The sequence below is a fragment of the Trichosurus vulpecula genome, chromosome X (assembly GCF_011100635.1).
Source record: "Trichosurus vulpecula isolate mTriVul1 chromosome X, mTriVul1.pri, whole genome shotgun sequence".
NCBI classification, from domain to species: Eukaryota; Metazoa; Chordata; class Mammalia; order Diprotodontia; family Phalangeridae; genus Trichosurus; species Trichosurus vulpecula.
The window spans coordinates 949235-964089 of NC_050582.1; the positions used below are offsets into that span (position 1 = coordinate 949235).

Sequence of the window (14855 nt, forward strand, 5' to 3'; positions counted from 1 at the left end):
GTGGCTCAGCCATCATGGCTGCCAGTTCTCTCAGCACCCAATGGGGTGGTTCCTCTGGGCTGGGGACTTAAGAGAGTCATTGAGGGTGGCTTGGTGCTCCCTTACAGTCTCTGTGAATATCTTGTGTATTGGCTTATGGGCATCAAACTTCCTCCTTCTTGGCAGAGGAAACAGGAGCAAAGTAAGGCTTGAGAGCTGGGAGCTCTCTGACTCCTCTCTGGTGGCCTTGAAATCAGCTCCTCCACCACCTTCTTGGACCTTTTTCTTTCCCCTTCTTGCTCTCATCCTATGCTTTCCCCAAGCCTTGGCTCTTCTCCTGATGCTGCTTGTCCAGTGGCACAGCCCCCTATCTGTTCCCTCCCCTGCCTTCCACCTTCTGTCTGTATCTTTTTAAAATCTCACTGGGTTGCCGAGCAGCCCAGGCACCCACAGCAGACTCTTCAGACAAGTCATCCTGTTCCTCTTTATTGTAACAATTCCCCTTCACGTTAGCAGAATTTCAATCTGGAGAGTTTCTGGTCCCTCTTGGGTTGACTTCCTTTTTAGACATTTTGTCTATGGAGTCCCATGGAGCCTTTCCCTGAACCTTATGAAATTGCCTCTCCCCAGTTTGAACTCTCTTTGCCTTGGAAGCGCTGCCAGCTTGCAGTGGGCTCCCCCACAAAAAGCCACCTCAGGCTCTGTGCAAACACTTCCTTGGCAAATCGTAGCTCACTGGACCCCCACCCCCACCCCACACACGCACATACATACATGCATGCTTCTACCCGTCAGTCAGAGGACACAATAACATCAAAGCAAAATCATTTAATGAAATCCCTTTGTTTAAAGTAGCATTAAAATGTCCTTCCCTGACAAAGCTGGAGTATGGTGTCCTACAGATACCTTCACCTTCGTTTGGAAGAGAGGTACACATATCTCTTCCCATTTTCTCTGTCACTTCCTCCAGGATTCCCTCATCTTCACCCTAGAAGCCAGTTCTTGGCTCGTAGTGAGCATCCCATCCAGAAGAGATCGGATGCTCTATCTTTGGACCAATGAAAGAATCATTTCTTTCAGGCCCTGTCTGCTCTGAGATTTGGAGGCTAGAGAGGGAGGCAGGAGGTGCTCTTCCCCTAGACCACGGGCAGCTGGGCTAGGCCCATCCCCAGGAGACCAAGGCTGAGTTCTCTGGTCCTTACCATTGCCTCCCTGCCGGGCAGGGTCTCCCACCTAGGTACATGGCCCAGTGCCCTGGGAGTGAGGCCTCTCCCAATGGCTACAGGCCCTGATTTTCTAGGGGCAAGCCCTGTCATTTCCTGGGAGCCCAGCCTTAAGGGATCCAGAGACAAGTGTTTTTTTCCCCACTCAGCCTTTATTCTGTATTAATCTGACAGGAATATTCACATGTGGATGCTGATGTACCTGTGGTTTGGAAAGGGATTTGAGAATCTGGGTCCCCAGAGATGCTTGGAAAATTCAGCAGCTTTAAGGAGATCATGGCAGGCTCATTTACCAAGGGAAGAGCCCCGTGCTGGCTGAGCCCTGTGCTGGCTGGCCCCAGCTGCTGCTCCTCAGAAGGCCTGTGAGACGCAGCAAGCCCAGCTCCCAGAAACCTGCCCCAGAAGAAGGGATGAAATGCAGTGTTTTCTCCCCAGTCCTCCTAGCTGTTTCTCAGATTCCTTGCTCCCTGGTAACAGGAAGGAGCCAGACCACAGAGGTTTGGAGACGGGTCAAACCAGCCTTGAAGCTTTGGGGGGCTGCTCCCAAGTGTGCAGCAATCCTCCAGCTTGTGAAAGCACACCCCAAGCCCTGCCCCAGGATCTTTAGCCTTTAGAGTGCGCTGACCTTCAGTCCCAGTTCCATATGCCAGGAGAAACTTCAGCCCTCAGAACTCCTGAAACCCCCTCACCCTAGAGCCCTTGGGCTCTGGCACCCCTAAACCTTCAGTCTCTGGCTCTCCAACCCTAGAAAGCAATTCAGTAAAGTCATGGAGGGGGGAGAGGGAGGTAAAAACAGAGACAAGAGAAACAAGACAGAGAAAAAAGATGGAAGGAAGGAAGGGAAAGAGGGCTGAGTACTCAAAGCCTTGAAGGCTGAGGCTAGCCACACTTACTATGAAAGGAATGCGGCAAGGGAGAAGGGAAGCAATAATCTTGCCCACTGGGCTTCATTAAGGTCCAGTGCCTTTTCACCCTCCCATTCATTTATGTCTTGGGGTTAAGAAGTTTGGTGGGGATGGGGGGGTGGAGTGTAAATCCAAAGGATTCTTGGCAGTTTCTTGGAAGGACAGCATCCATACTGAGATATAGGTGGATCCAGTTCAGCAATCAGGAGTTAAATAGGTAGGTGCAAAGAAGCTGGAACCCTATGTCAGAGGGAGAGGGCCCTTGGTGAGCAAGAAGTAAACACTGGGGGGCTTAAAGGAAGGCAAAAGTCTTCTGCTTATCCTTTAGTCCAATGACTGGGTTATTGGGGCTCTGCCTTTCTAAAAAAACCAAACAACTACAGCCCTTACCTCTGGGGCTTTGCCTCAACAAGCAAGGGCAGATCCTATCCTTTTTCTTATGAGGAAAAAATGATTGCTTCAGTTGAGAACTCCAGCCAAAGGCCAAAGCTGGAAGCAGAGAGAAGAAGGTACCCAGTGGAGCCCAGGCTGGTCATGAATAAGAGACCTTTGGAGTGTCAGCAAGGAGCAGCCACACTGCAACAGCAGAGATAGAACTTGTCCCAATTGTTCCCTAGGTGTGGACCTTTGCACATAAGTGTGCTCATTATTCGTACGGATAGCGTTGGGTTTTACCTTCATACTCTCTCGCCTCTGAGCCTGCCCCCACCCTTGGCAGGCCCTCATGCCCTCATACCTGGACTGTGGGGGTGGGGTGGGAGGAGGGGGTCTGGACAGCCTCAAGTATCTCCCTACTCCAGTCCATCCTCCATTCAGCCACCAAAGTGATGTGGGACTGCAGTGACTCCTGGCATCAAAGAGCAAATCTTAATCCGGCCCCTTCCTACCTTTTCAGTGTTCTTCCACTGGACTCCACATACTCTCTGACCTACTGATACTGGCCTTGCTGTGTCTGGAGCACAATAAATACCCTTGTCTCCCAACTGTGCACCTCTTCACTGGAAAGCTCTCCCTCCTCACCTCCTGAAAATGGGGGGAATCTCAACTTCTGCAGCTTTTATAGTATCTGCCGCCATCCTCCACCTTCTCACCTCAGTGCCTTCTGTCAGACATGACCTTTCATTTACACTGTAATATATATATATGTGTGTGTGTGTGTGTGTGTGTGTGTGTGACATACGTATATGTGTGTATGTGCGTATACACGCATGGCTACTTGCATGCTGTTTCCCACATTAGACTATCAGCTTCTCAAGGACAGGGACTGTCTTTTGCCTTTCTTTCCATTCCCAGCACTTAGCACAGTACCTGGCACACAGTAGGCACTTACTAAATGCTTGCTGACTGACTGTTATACTCTTGGGAGATCGTGTCTCAGGTTTATTAGTCTATTTCATTAAATGACTTGACTTTGAGCTTGTTGTATCATCTGGCTGAAAAGTAAAAGTAAACACACCAGTTGGGGCTTGTGAGCTTCAGTTGCCAATTGATGTGGCCCTGTGGAGTGTCTTGAGCCTGGAACAGTTTTGTAGAATGAGACCCATCGTAAGTTGGGGGCTGTCCAGAAAGAAAGAGGAGGAGAAAAGGAAAGAGAATCCCATAAGAGGCTACCCTCTTACTTCTCCAAGTTCTGTTACGCTAATGATTTACAATCACCATTGACCCAAAGAGGAACTGGGATAAAGAAAGGCATGCTCATACATTGTTGGTGAAAGGTGTGAGTTGGTGTAATGTTTCAGGGAAGCCATATGCAAGTTTATGAGTTACCAAAATGTACATGCCCTAGCAGCCCCACTACAGGGGCCTAAAGAGGGCATCAACATGGGGAGAAACCCCACAAAAATATTCATAGCAGGCAGGAGGCCAGGCCAGCCCAGGCAATGAGCACTTATTAGGGGCTTACTGCATGCTGGCAGCACTATTTTACTAACAAAGACATTGGCTGGAACAATGATGGCATATTCTGGAATCCTAAGAAATGACGAGCTCAGGATGAACTCAATGAAATGTGGGACGACTTAGATGAGGGTGAAGAGTGCAGAATGGAAAGAACAGTATACACATTGCCTACAAGTGGATAATTAATGACAACAATAACAGCAAAAAATCCATGTGAAACATATAGCAAAGCCATTTGATGGGGGTCACTCATGGAGCCAAGCGGCCTGCTTGGGCTCCTACCATGTTTAAGAGCTATACCTTTGGGGGTTTTTTATGTCATCATACCCAGTCCCTTTTTTGCCTTTTGTTTGTTTGATTTCATTTCCCTCTTATACTCTTACTGATAGGCTCACATGCTTGTCAGTGAAAAGGCAGAGAAGGTTAATTTTGAATTTGTTGAAAATTGCTGCTGGTTGGCCACATGCCCTAGAACAGCCAGTCAGACTCATAAGACAGGGCTTGGGTCCCACAGCATGTATTGGGATGAACCAGATTCAAAGACAATTGGGAGCTATTTCGCAAAATAAATAAAAACACAATAGGACATAGATAATCCGAGTATGTGGTTTTCTAAGCCAATAGGCAGCTGAGGGGACTTTTGTGTCTGGCTTAGTGACTTCAGTCCAGTTTGCCACCACTGCCCTAGAGGCCAGTCAATAGTGCACTCTCTCTTCTATGAGGGCCTGAAGGGCCAAAGGTTGCATGTGAAAGCCACATGTGGCTGTTGCTTAATACAAAAAGATTTAAATGAAATATAATCCTGCCTTGAGGCTGGAAGATAAAAAAAAATGGCCTTTCCACAGCCCCTCCAGCCCAAAGCCTTGAGGATTTCTATCTGACCAGGTCCCATCTAACTGAATTGCCAAATGAAGTCTCAGCTTCTGGGGTTTTCCCACATTCCTGGCCCCTTTTGCCCTCGTCCCAGAGTCACTGTTTGTAAGCATGAATGCTCAGCGGTGAGTGTCAGGCCTTCCAGGTGTGTGAAGGAGGAGGCTCTGGCCTTCCCAGTACCACTTGGCCATCAAGGAATTAGCCCATGAGGTCACAACGCCAGTTTCTAAAAGGAGGGGTAAGAAGGTGGGGGCCAGGGCAGCTAATGGAGGGTCAATACAAGAGCCCATCTCCCTGCACTGGCTAAGGCTGAGAAGGATGAGAAAGAGAGGGAAGGGGGCGGGACAGAGGAACACACTAAGGGCTTTATGTTTTTGCTAAGGCCAAGGAAGTGGTTTCAGTGTTCAAAATGCAGAGTGGTATCTGTCCTCAGAAAGAAGGGAGGGGGCTGAGGAATTCCCCCCAACATGCACACACACATACACATATGTCCCCGGGATGCACACATGCCTGCACACGTATACACACATTCAAGGCTACAAGAGATAGTGATATTCCTTTACAGATGCGGAAAAAGGGTTACAGGCTAAGGACAGAGGAAAGGACTGATGTGGAGAACCTGGCCTGGCTCAGGAGAAGAGGCTGGAGTGGGGGAGAAGGCAGTGCAGTGAAGAAAAGGCTGAGCCCGTAGAGCTCAGGAGTAGGCTGGGAGCTCTTCCTGAGAAGGGTGCAGCTGCTCCTGACAAGGAATGGTAGTCTGGATCAATGGATACCACTGGGGAGAGAAACAGAGACAGAGAGACAGAGATGGAGAGAAGAGACAGAGACAGAGAGACAGGGACAGAGGGGGAGAGAAAGAGAGAGATGGAGAGACAGAGATGGAGAGGAGAGACAGACAGAGAGGAGAGAGAGGCAGAGACAGAGAGACAGACAGAGACAGAGATGGAGAGACAGAAAGGCAGAGAGAGACAGAGAGCTCACCTAGCATCAGAGCAAGAGGTGACTCCTCACTAAGGGGCCCAAAGGCAGTGATCAGAGGGACTGACATTAGCAAGAGGAAGGGTGGCTGCCTTCCCAGCATCCTGTGTTTGGAATATGACAATGGAGAGCCTCCCAAGCTTTATCAAGCCCGATGATCACTCCTCATTTATGGTGATTCTGCCAGAAGAAACCTAGACAGAATTAGGAAGTTCTGGGCAAGAAACTGAAGATCTTAGGGGCAAAGGTGGTGTTTTCATCATTGGTGCCAATTGAAAACAGGCGCTTCAGTCAATGGACAAGTATTTCAGAAGAGAAAGGAAGATTTGCGAAAAGAGCAGCTGCTTCAGAAGCTGTCTGGGAATAGGATTTGGATTTCTGTACCCTGAATAAAATCAAGGAATCATGGGCTCTTGGCCAGGGACCGAGTGCATCTAGCAATGGGTGACAAAGGTATCCTTCTCTTGAATCTTGCAAAGGCAATCAGAAGGGTTCTCCACGGAAAAGAAGCAGTGGACAAAGTTGCCATGATTCAGTCCCCAGCTAGATGCCACAGAGGGCAGCAGCTCCGAGCTAGTAGGAGATTTGAGGAATGTCGGTGGTTCCAGCTTCACTAGAACATAAAGTTTATAAGAGGAAAATTATGAAATGAAACTGGAGACTAACATAGCAACCAGATCATGGAGGATCCTTAATACCAGCTAAGATGTTTGTATTTCGTCCTGTTGGCAATGGGGAGCCATTAAAGATTTTTGAGCAAGGGAAGGAAATGGGCACACCAAAGGTTATTTTGGCAGCGATGCAAAGGATGGGTTGGAGAGGAGAGAACTGGAAGCAGGAAAACTACAGAGGAGTCTCTTAGGGGCAGTCTGGGGGAGAGGTGACGAGGGCCTGAGAGAAGCCATGCCAAGGCAAGAAGCAGATGGGTAGAAGAGGTACTGTGAATATAACATTGAAAAGACCTATCTATTAATTAGGCATTGAAAGTGGGGAGGAAGCAAGGGGGATTCTCAAGCTACCATGAATCTGGGTGAGCAGGAGGCAAAGTGTCAAGAGCCCAGTGATTTCACTGGACTCTGTCCACCCTGGCCAGCCCCCATCTGGAGAGAGTGCTGGGTGCCAAACACTGGAGGTGTTTAAGAGGCCATTCCTGGCACTGGATGGAATGGGTGGCCCCTGAGGTCCCTCATAGTCCTAAGCTGCTCTGCTTCTCATTCTGGGACATAGCTGTCCCAAGGCCTGGAGGGCTTGGAGGCAGGGAGCTAGGCTGCCAATGGCTCTTCCCCCACCTGAGAGCCCATTTCAGGAGTCCTCAGTAGCCATGCTCTTCAGCTCATCACTGGTAATTACAGTTCCCTAGCTGGCGACACTCTGTGATCAAGGCCACCCGGGGCTCCAGACGTATTAGTCCCTCTTTAGAAAATGCCAGCCTGCTGGCTTCTGTATATATGTTTCTGTCTCTATAGCAATCCAGCTCTGGGATAAGCCTGTGGCCAGAAGATAGGATACAGAGGCCTCCAACCTTGTCCAATGAGCCAATATGGCACAGGAGGGTTCTGTAACCCAAAGGTCAGGCCACATGAGAGTCATGGCCAGAGTAGACTAGGCCTGGTGGCCTCCTTGTTACTAGCCTTAGTGGGGTGTGGTGAGAAGTCAGAGCCAAGAGTGAGTCAGAATGAAGAAGCAGAACCAGGGACTCTGCCTAAAGTGATCAGATTCTATTTAGCATTTCCTAAGTGCCAAAGTAGATAGGATGCCTCTGTCTGGGAGTTTACAGTATAGTCAGAGGACACACTCTCTCTCTCTCTCTCTCTCTCTCTCTCTCTCTCTCTCTCTCTCACAAACACACACACACACACACACACACACACACACACACACTGTCTCTCTCTGTTTCTGTCTCCTCTCTGTCTCTGTCTCATCTCAGTCTCTGTCTCTTTGTCTGTCTGTCTGTCTCTCTCTCTCTTCTCCATCTCTGTTTCTGTCTTTGTCTCTCTCCTCTCTGTTTCCCTGTTTCTGTCACTCTCTCTCTGTCTCCCTCTCTCTCTCTCTCTCTCTCTCTCTCTCTCTCCTCTCTCTCTCTCTCTCTCTCTCTCTCTCTCTCTTTCTCTCAGGTGCCTGTGAGTCCAAGAGAGATAGTGAGGTCTTTGACAAGGAGAGGCAAAGTGCCCGAAGCACACTGAAGAAGATGAGCCCCAATTCCTGGCAGGGAAGCCTGCTTGGCTTGTGTGAGTTGATCTTTGAAGTGTTTGTTGTTGAGGTTTTTATAACTAGTTTTTTCTATTTATTTGAAGCATAGTAAAAAAAAAATTGACACACTTTGGGAATTCAGTGGCACAAGGTACACTGCCATAACTTTGGGGACATTATACATCAAAAAAAAAAAAAGCTAGATTTTCTCCCTTTTTGAAACACTGCTTTACATAATTTTACTCGCCCAAACAGGCCATTTACAAATACTAGGTCAATAAATTTCTAACATCCATAAAAATGTAGCTTTCTTACTAAGATGCAAGAATTAAAAACATCGGTGTCTAAATAAGAAAAGACAACCAAACTGGAATGAAAGCCTCGATATCGTATCTAAAATCGGGCCTTTTGTTTCGGCCTTCATATTCTTCTCTCCCTCTACCATACCCTGCTGGAGTTCCGGGTCCCATTCTTCTAGGGCCCTGCCCACCCACAGGCCCAGCCCCTCCCTGCCCAAAATGCTAAGTTCCTATGTCACTTCCCATCATGGAACCACTCAGGGCTGTTGGTGGAACTCTAGGGCTGGCCTCAGAACCTATGCCAGCACTACCTAAAGGGGGAAACTTCTGGCTTCCTGAGCCCTAGGGATCCCATGTTCATTGTTCCTGCTCCCACTCTTCTCTCTCTCGCCTGGATCCACATATCCCGTCCCCTAGAGCTGTCTTCTCTTTGGCGTCTCATTCGCTCTTCCATCATCTCACTTTGGCCAATCATCATTTCTTCTTCTCTTCTATGCCCTTCTTCCTCTTACTTTAATTGCATTTCTTTGCATTTCGGGAAGTTCCCCACTCCGTCTCGACTCTTCTCGACGCCTCGTGAGATCCTGGCGTGAAAGATTTGCCAACGCTCGTGATGTGCGCCTTCCATTCCCCTTTCCAGTTACTTTCGCATCTTTCGTGCTTTTCTCAACGCTCCCTTTGCCGCCTTTCTGTTTCATCTAAAGACTTCCCTCTCTGGGAAGATTCCAACTCAAAGGTGCCACGCCGAGCAAAACGTGGAGGGCTCTCTCTCTCCTTCTGATACAATGGATTCTTCTGGGCAAGCTTTTCAGGAAGACGGTCTTCAGCATCCAGTTGTCCAAGTGGTTCCGCAATGACTGGACGAGGAGTTGTCAACAAAGACAGCCCTTCGCTGCACCGTCCAAATGCCTTTTCCTGTAGATCTTCCTCGATCACCACCAATTGCGGCGTCCATTCAATAGGTCCCAACTGGCCGAATGCTTCTTCCAATAATAGGTGGAAACACAGGGTGAAAGATTCCGTACAGAGAGGGCAGTGGCATGTGTGGCAAAACGAACACGAAGTTGTCGCCCTCTCAAGGGTGTATCCGATCTGCTTCTGCGACTCCCGCCAGGGCCCTGGATTCCAGGGTGATGAAACCGAATCCTTTGCCCTTGTTGATGAAGACTTCACCAGGTTCTCCATATTTAGCAAAGATCCTTTAAAGTCTTCGTCTGTAACGTCGCCAACCAAGAGCCTACATGGCTGTGTCGACGTTTGCTCTCCAGGTGTCCTCAGCAGACAAACTTGCTCTGAAGCCCTCCGAGTCCGAAATCTTCTCTTCGCTGCGGCCCGCGGCCCCGTCGGGCGAGGGTCCTGGGTGAGGGGGCTGCGGCGGCGGCTGCTGCTGCCGGTGCCTCCGGCCCGCCCAGCTGTGGCGGCTTCGGGTGTCCTCCAGCAGGAGCGAGGCCCTCCGAGCATCTCGCCTTTGGGCTCGGACCGGGCTTCGGCCCCGCGGCGCCCGGGGGAAGGGGGGACGGGGAACGGGCTGGAAGACAGCTAGGCCAGCGTCGAAGAGGTCTGCCGAGGCCCCCCAGAAGGGGCGACGGTCCGGATGAGGCCTGCCCCGCCCCCAGGCCAGGGGCTGCACGGACCGCGCGGAGACAGAGGCCAGCAGCGATGCCCACCGTGGGTCCGGGGCTGCTGTCCGGAGGAAGGCCCGGCTTCGGAGGGTGGCCCGGCTTCGGCGGGTGGCCCGGTTCAGAGGGTGGCCCGACTTCGGCAGGTGGCCCGGTTCGGCGGGTGGCCCGGTTCGGAGGGTGGCCCGGATTCGGCGGGTGGCCCAGTTCGGAGGGTGGCCCGGTTCGGCGGGTGGCCCGGTTCGGAGGGTGGCCCGACTTCGGCAGGTGGCCCGGTTCGGAGGGTGGCCCGGATTCGGCGGGTGGCCCGGTTCAGAGGGTGGCCCGGTTCGGAGGGTGACCCGACTTCGGCAGGTGGCCCGGTTCGGCGGGTGGCCCGGTTCGGAGGGTGGCCCGGATTCGGCGGGTGGCCCGGTTCGGAGGGTGGCCCGGATTCGGCGGGTGGCCCGACTTCGGAGGGTGGCCCGGTTCGGCGGGTGGCCCGGTTCGGAGGGTGGCCCGGATTCGGCGGGTGGCCAGGTTCGGAGAGTGGCCCGGTTCGGAGGGTGGCCCGGTTCGGAGGGTCCGGCGACGACGCCGGTCGCTACCGCCTCCTGTTGCTCTACTTGCTGGGCCAGTACCTGCGCCGGAGGCGGCGGGATGGAGGGCTTAGACTCGGTCTGGAATGGGCTGGCCTCAGCGGCCCCTCGGTTCTAGTTCAGGCCCATGCCCGGCGGCGGAGAACGGAAGTCTGCCCGCGACTCCGGGACGCGTCTCGGAATATGTCCCTGGTCAGCACGCGGGCGAAAAAAGAGCGGAGAAGTCTCTCGGGGAACGTGGGGGCCACCTTGCTGGTCTCAAAATGGCGGGGGACACAAGCCGAGCTTCGAAGGGTTTCAACCCCAAGGAGGTGAGACCCAGCAGTGTGACGAGAGGCTCGAGGAATCTGAGAAGGGGCTGCGGGAGTGGGAGGTAAGAGTATTTCAGTTAACTGGAACGTAGACTTTATGGAGACAAACAGTGTGAGGTAAAGTCTGGAAATGTAGGGAGGAGCCAAATGCAGAGGGCCTTGAATGCCAGGATCAAAAGGCTGTACTTAAGTTGGTAGCCAATGGGGAGCCAGGGCAAGCTTTTGAGTCAGGGGGTGGGGTGGGATCAAGGCCTGGAGGCTGGTGCTGGGGGCATGGGCAATGCAGCATCCTCAGGCTGGGGGACAGAGCAGCACAAGGCTTTCAGAAGGCTCTTCTTAGGGTTGGCTGCTGCCTATCCGGACTTCTCTTCAGCTAATGGCGAGTCACAGGGTGGGAAGACGGGAGGCTTGGCTCTGCAAAGGCCACGTAAGGGCATGAGATTTCCATTCTCCCTCCCCAGTTCCCCCCAAACAAAAACAAACTAGCCCTAAGTACGCCCCGGGATTCCGGACAGCCTCATTGGCAGTCCAAGAAGGGACCCCAGTGACGCCGTCAAGAAGCTTCGAAGAATTGCAGTGGAAGAGCCAGGCAGGCCCTACATCTGCGCCCTGAAGGTCGGAAGAGACGGGATCCTCCTGGCTACCCACGGGGCCCCATGGAGAAAAGAAAGAGTGGGGGAAAGAAGAGGAGGAGAAGGAAAAGAAAGAGTGGAGAAGAGAGGCAGGGAGGAAGAAAGCTAACAGAGGAAGGAAGCAGAAGGGAAAAGAGAAGTGGGGAAGGGAGAGGGGATGAAGGATGAGAGGCTGAGGGTGGGGAGGGAGGAAGCTGGGAAAAGAGGGTGCCCTCCTGAGCCTTTGCTGGGGGCAGCTCTGGAACTCATGGCAAAGGGGAGGAAATGTGCCCAGGGCAGGGAAGGGCACAAGAGAGTGCAAAGAAGAATTCTGGTCATTCAGCTGGCTGTCACAAGGAAGGGTACCAGGCTACACTTGGTGGGGGAAAGTCAGACTTTGGCAACATTCATTGCCCATCCCCCAGCCTGGCACTAGTGCCAGGTTGGCTTCAACCACTGACTCCCGTTGAGGCAGGGGACACAGAGAAACAGAACCAGGCCTACCCTGTCACCCACCCTTACTATTACAACCCAGGCTGCTGAGGCTCCCACCCTGGGGCTGGGGGTGGCAGAAGGATGAGAACAGGCCCTCCATGGTGAGGACTCTGGGTGGTCTCTGGGTGCTGCCCCCTTTGGTTCTTTGGAGGCAGGGCTGTCCCCAGTCTAGCTGCTGTACAACAACACCCTTGTCACCCTCATAATGTTTATATCAGGAAGAGGGACCTTAGCTACCTGGGGAAATCTGGGCTCAGAAAAAGAGCTTTGCCATCTCCATAAAGCAAAGGAGCCCAGGCCTCCCTCCTCCTCCTCCTTCTCCTCCTCCTTCTCCTCATCTCCCTGGGGTGTCCGTTCAGATGTGTGTGGGCATCTGGACTATCACCATTCCTCCAGCTTCCACAAGGGTGCCTCATCAATACCCAGGCATGAGCTCAAGTATCTCTCCACAGACATATGTCCTGGGCCCCGGAGGGGTCATAGTTTCTCTCTTTGAGCTTTAATGGAGAATTTCCAGGTTTTCTGGCTACTCGAGGGCAACCAGAGGCAGACCTGAGGAGAAGAGTCTCATGGCCAAGAAGCTGTTTGGTAAAGCACAAAAGCCTGAACCCTTCAAGTGTGAGATGAGACCAAGGGCACACCTGGACCAGCCTGACTTGCTTTGCATATGGTTGGGCTTGATGTCCCAAAGGGAGCTGGCTCAGAATCTCAGGCAGCACCTGCCTCCCCCCCACCCACTCTAACCATGCCTGCTGGCCTGCCCAGGAAGGGTCTCATCTCCCCTGCCCTTGCCTGGCCTGCTACCCCATGCTGGACTGTCATGTACCTCTTGGCATTAGGTAAGCAGCCACATGGATGCACTGACCTCCTCACACAGCTGAGCCAGCCACACTGACATCTGGCTGCATGTGCATATACTTCTCCCCTCTCCCCACATGTACACACTGGGAAACGCATGCCCATGTGCCCTCCTACACGTACAATGCCCACCACCGCAGCCCTGAGCAACAGGGAGGCCCCGTGGTCCCCCTTCCTCCCCTGCATGAGTGGGGCTCCCAGGACTCCTGCAGACAAGGAACCTCGAACCCTAACCTGGACTCCTCCTGAGATGATAGATCTGGGGACTCCTGCTCAGGTTTCCTGGCTCCAGCTGCCTCTGGGAAATTTATGGCTTGGGAACTTTCTCACAGACCGGATTCCCAGACCTCCAGCTTGCCATGGTTTATCAAGATGCTGGTTCCTCCTCTTTCTTCCCCCTCCTCTTCTTTCTTCCTCCTCTCCTCTTCTCCTCTTCCTCCTCTTCCTCCTCCTCCCTGTGTTCCCTCCCCCATCCTTTATCTGGAGCCTGAGGCCTGCTGAGCTTGGCTGGTCGAGCACTTTCAATGAAGCCAGTGCCCAGCTCCAACTGGCAAGTAGACATTCCCTGATCTATTCCTGCAGCTTGACCCTCACCTCACCTGGAGACGGAAGAAAGGAATGTGGCAGTATACAAGTGGGCACACGTGTCTTCCCACGGACTTGTCAATAAACTGTGTGTCTGTGTGTATGTGCATATATGTGAGTGTGAGAGAGTGAAGCTCTTCTCAGGCAGCTGGCACTCTGCCAGCCCAGCCTTCAGGAACCTGAGGTCACCTCTAGCTCAATGACTAGGACTCTGGTGGCAGGAAGGTTTTCTCACCCATTTACAGAACTCTACTCAGGACATTCTGTGGTGGGCCCAAGATTTCCCCAGTGTGGGTGCTGCTAGTGCCCACATCTGCAATGGGCCCCCCATGACCTTGTGGAGTCCAGGGCAGCCTCCATACCACTGTGATGCCATGGGCTCCTGACAGCACATTTGCACAGGGCCATTTGGTGGTGAAAGAAACAAGGTGGCTGGCCCTCCTCAGGTGTCAAGAGAAGGTAAGACTGAAAGTGACACCTGGCCATCGAACTGGCGCTCAATCCAGGCTGATAAACGAGAACAAAATTCTGAAAAAGATGAGCGAATTTGTTGCTTCCATAGAAGCTGGGGACCATGACTGAGTTCTAGCTGAAGAGTGTGCCAAGGAGTCAGGAAAAGGCATTTGGGCCCAGCTGAGATCAGGTGTCCAGCTTAAGAGGCCTCACTCAGAGTGGGAAAGGGGGTGCTACCCTGGAAACCAAAGCCTCAGGGAGGGATCCTGAGTCCGGGGAACCTAGCCCTGATCCAAAGCTCCTACTCCAGGGAGTCATCACGGAACAGGAGGATCTGGAGCCCAAGTAGCCTGGTACCAATCGCTTCCCCTCTCTGGGCCTGCCTCAATCTCTCCTCTGGAAAATGAGGGATAATGTTCAGTCTGAGGTGAGGGCCAAGCTGCAGGAACAGAGCAGGGAATGTCTATTTGCCATTTGGAACTGGGCACTGGCTTCATTGGAGTTGCTCAACCAGCCAAGCTCAGCAGGCCTCAGAGATTGTTGAGGCTCCAGATAATGGATGGGGGAGGGAACACAGGGAGGAGGAAGAAGAGGAGGAGAGGAGGAAGAAAGAAGAGGAGAGGAGGAGGAGGAGGAGGAGGAGGAGGAGGAGGGATAGTGATGAGCTGGCAAGCATCCAGAGGCCAGTCAGCATGGGCAAGGGCTCCTTATGAGATCAAGGAATCAAGGGTGTATAGCCTGGATCCAAGAAGATACCAGGTCACAGGGCTGGCTTGTGGAGGTGGGTCTAGCCACACTCCACTTGGCCCCAATGGGCAGAGTCAGGGGTCAGGGGATGGGGGTAGGCAGAGAGGTAGCTGTAAGAAATAACCTTGCCCCAAAGTGGCCTGGGCTGGTCGAGGAGGTAGGAGGCCCCTCCTCCCTGGAGCTCTTCTGGGCAGAGATGGGAGGGGGATAGGGTTTGGGGGGGTCTTTCTCGGGCAGCTCCTCGATATGAAC

At 52.5% G+C, this 14855-nt stretch overlaps 1 pseudogene; it reads right to left on the reverse strand.

Moving 5' to 3' along the window:
- LOC118832676 overlaps window positions 1-14855 on the reverse strand; it is a 31646-nt pseudogene that overhangs the window by 9308 nt on the left and 7483 nt on the right.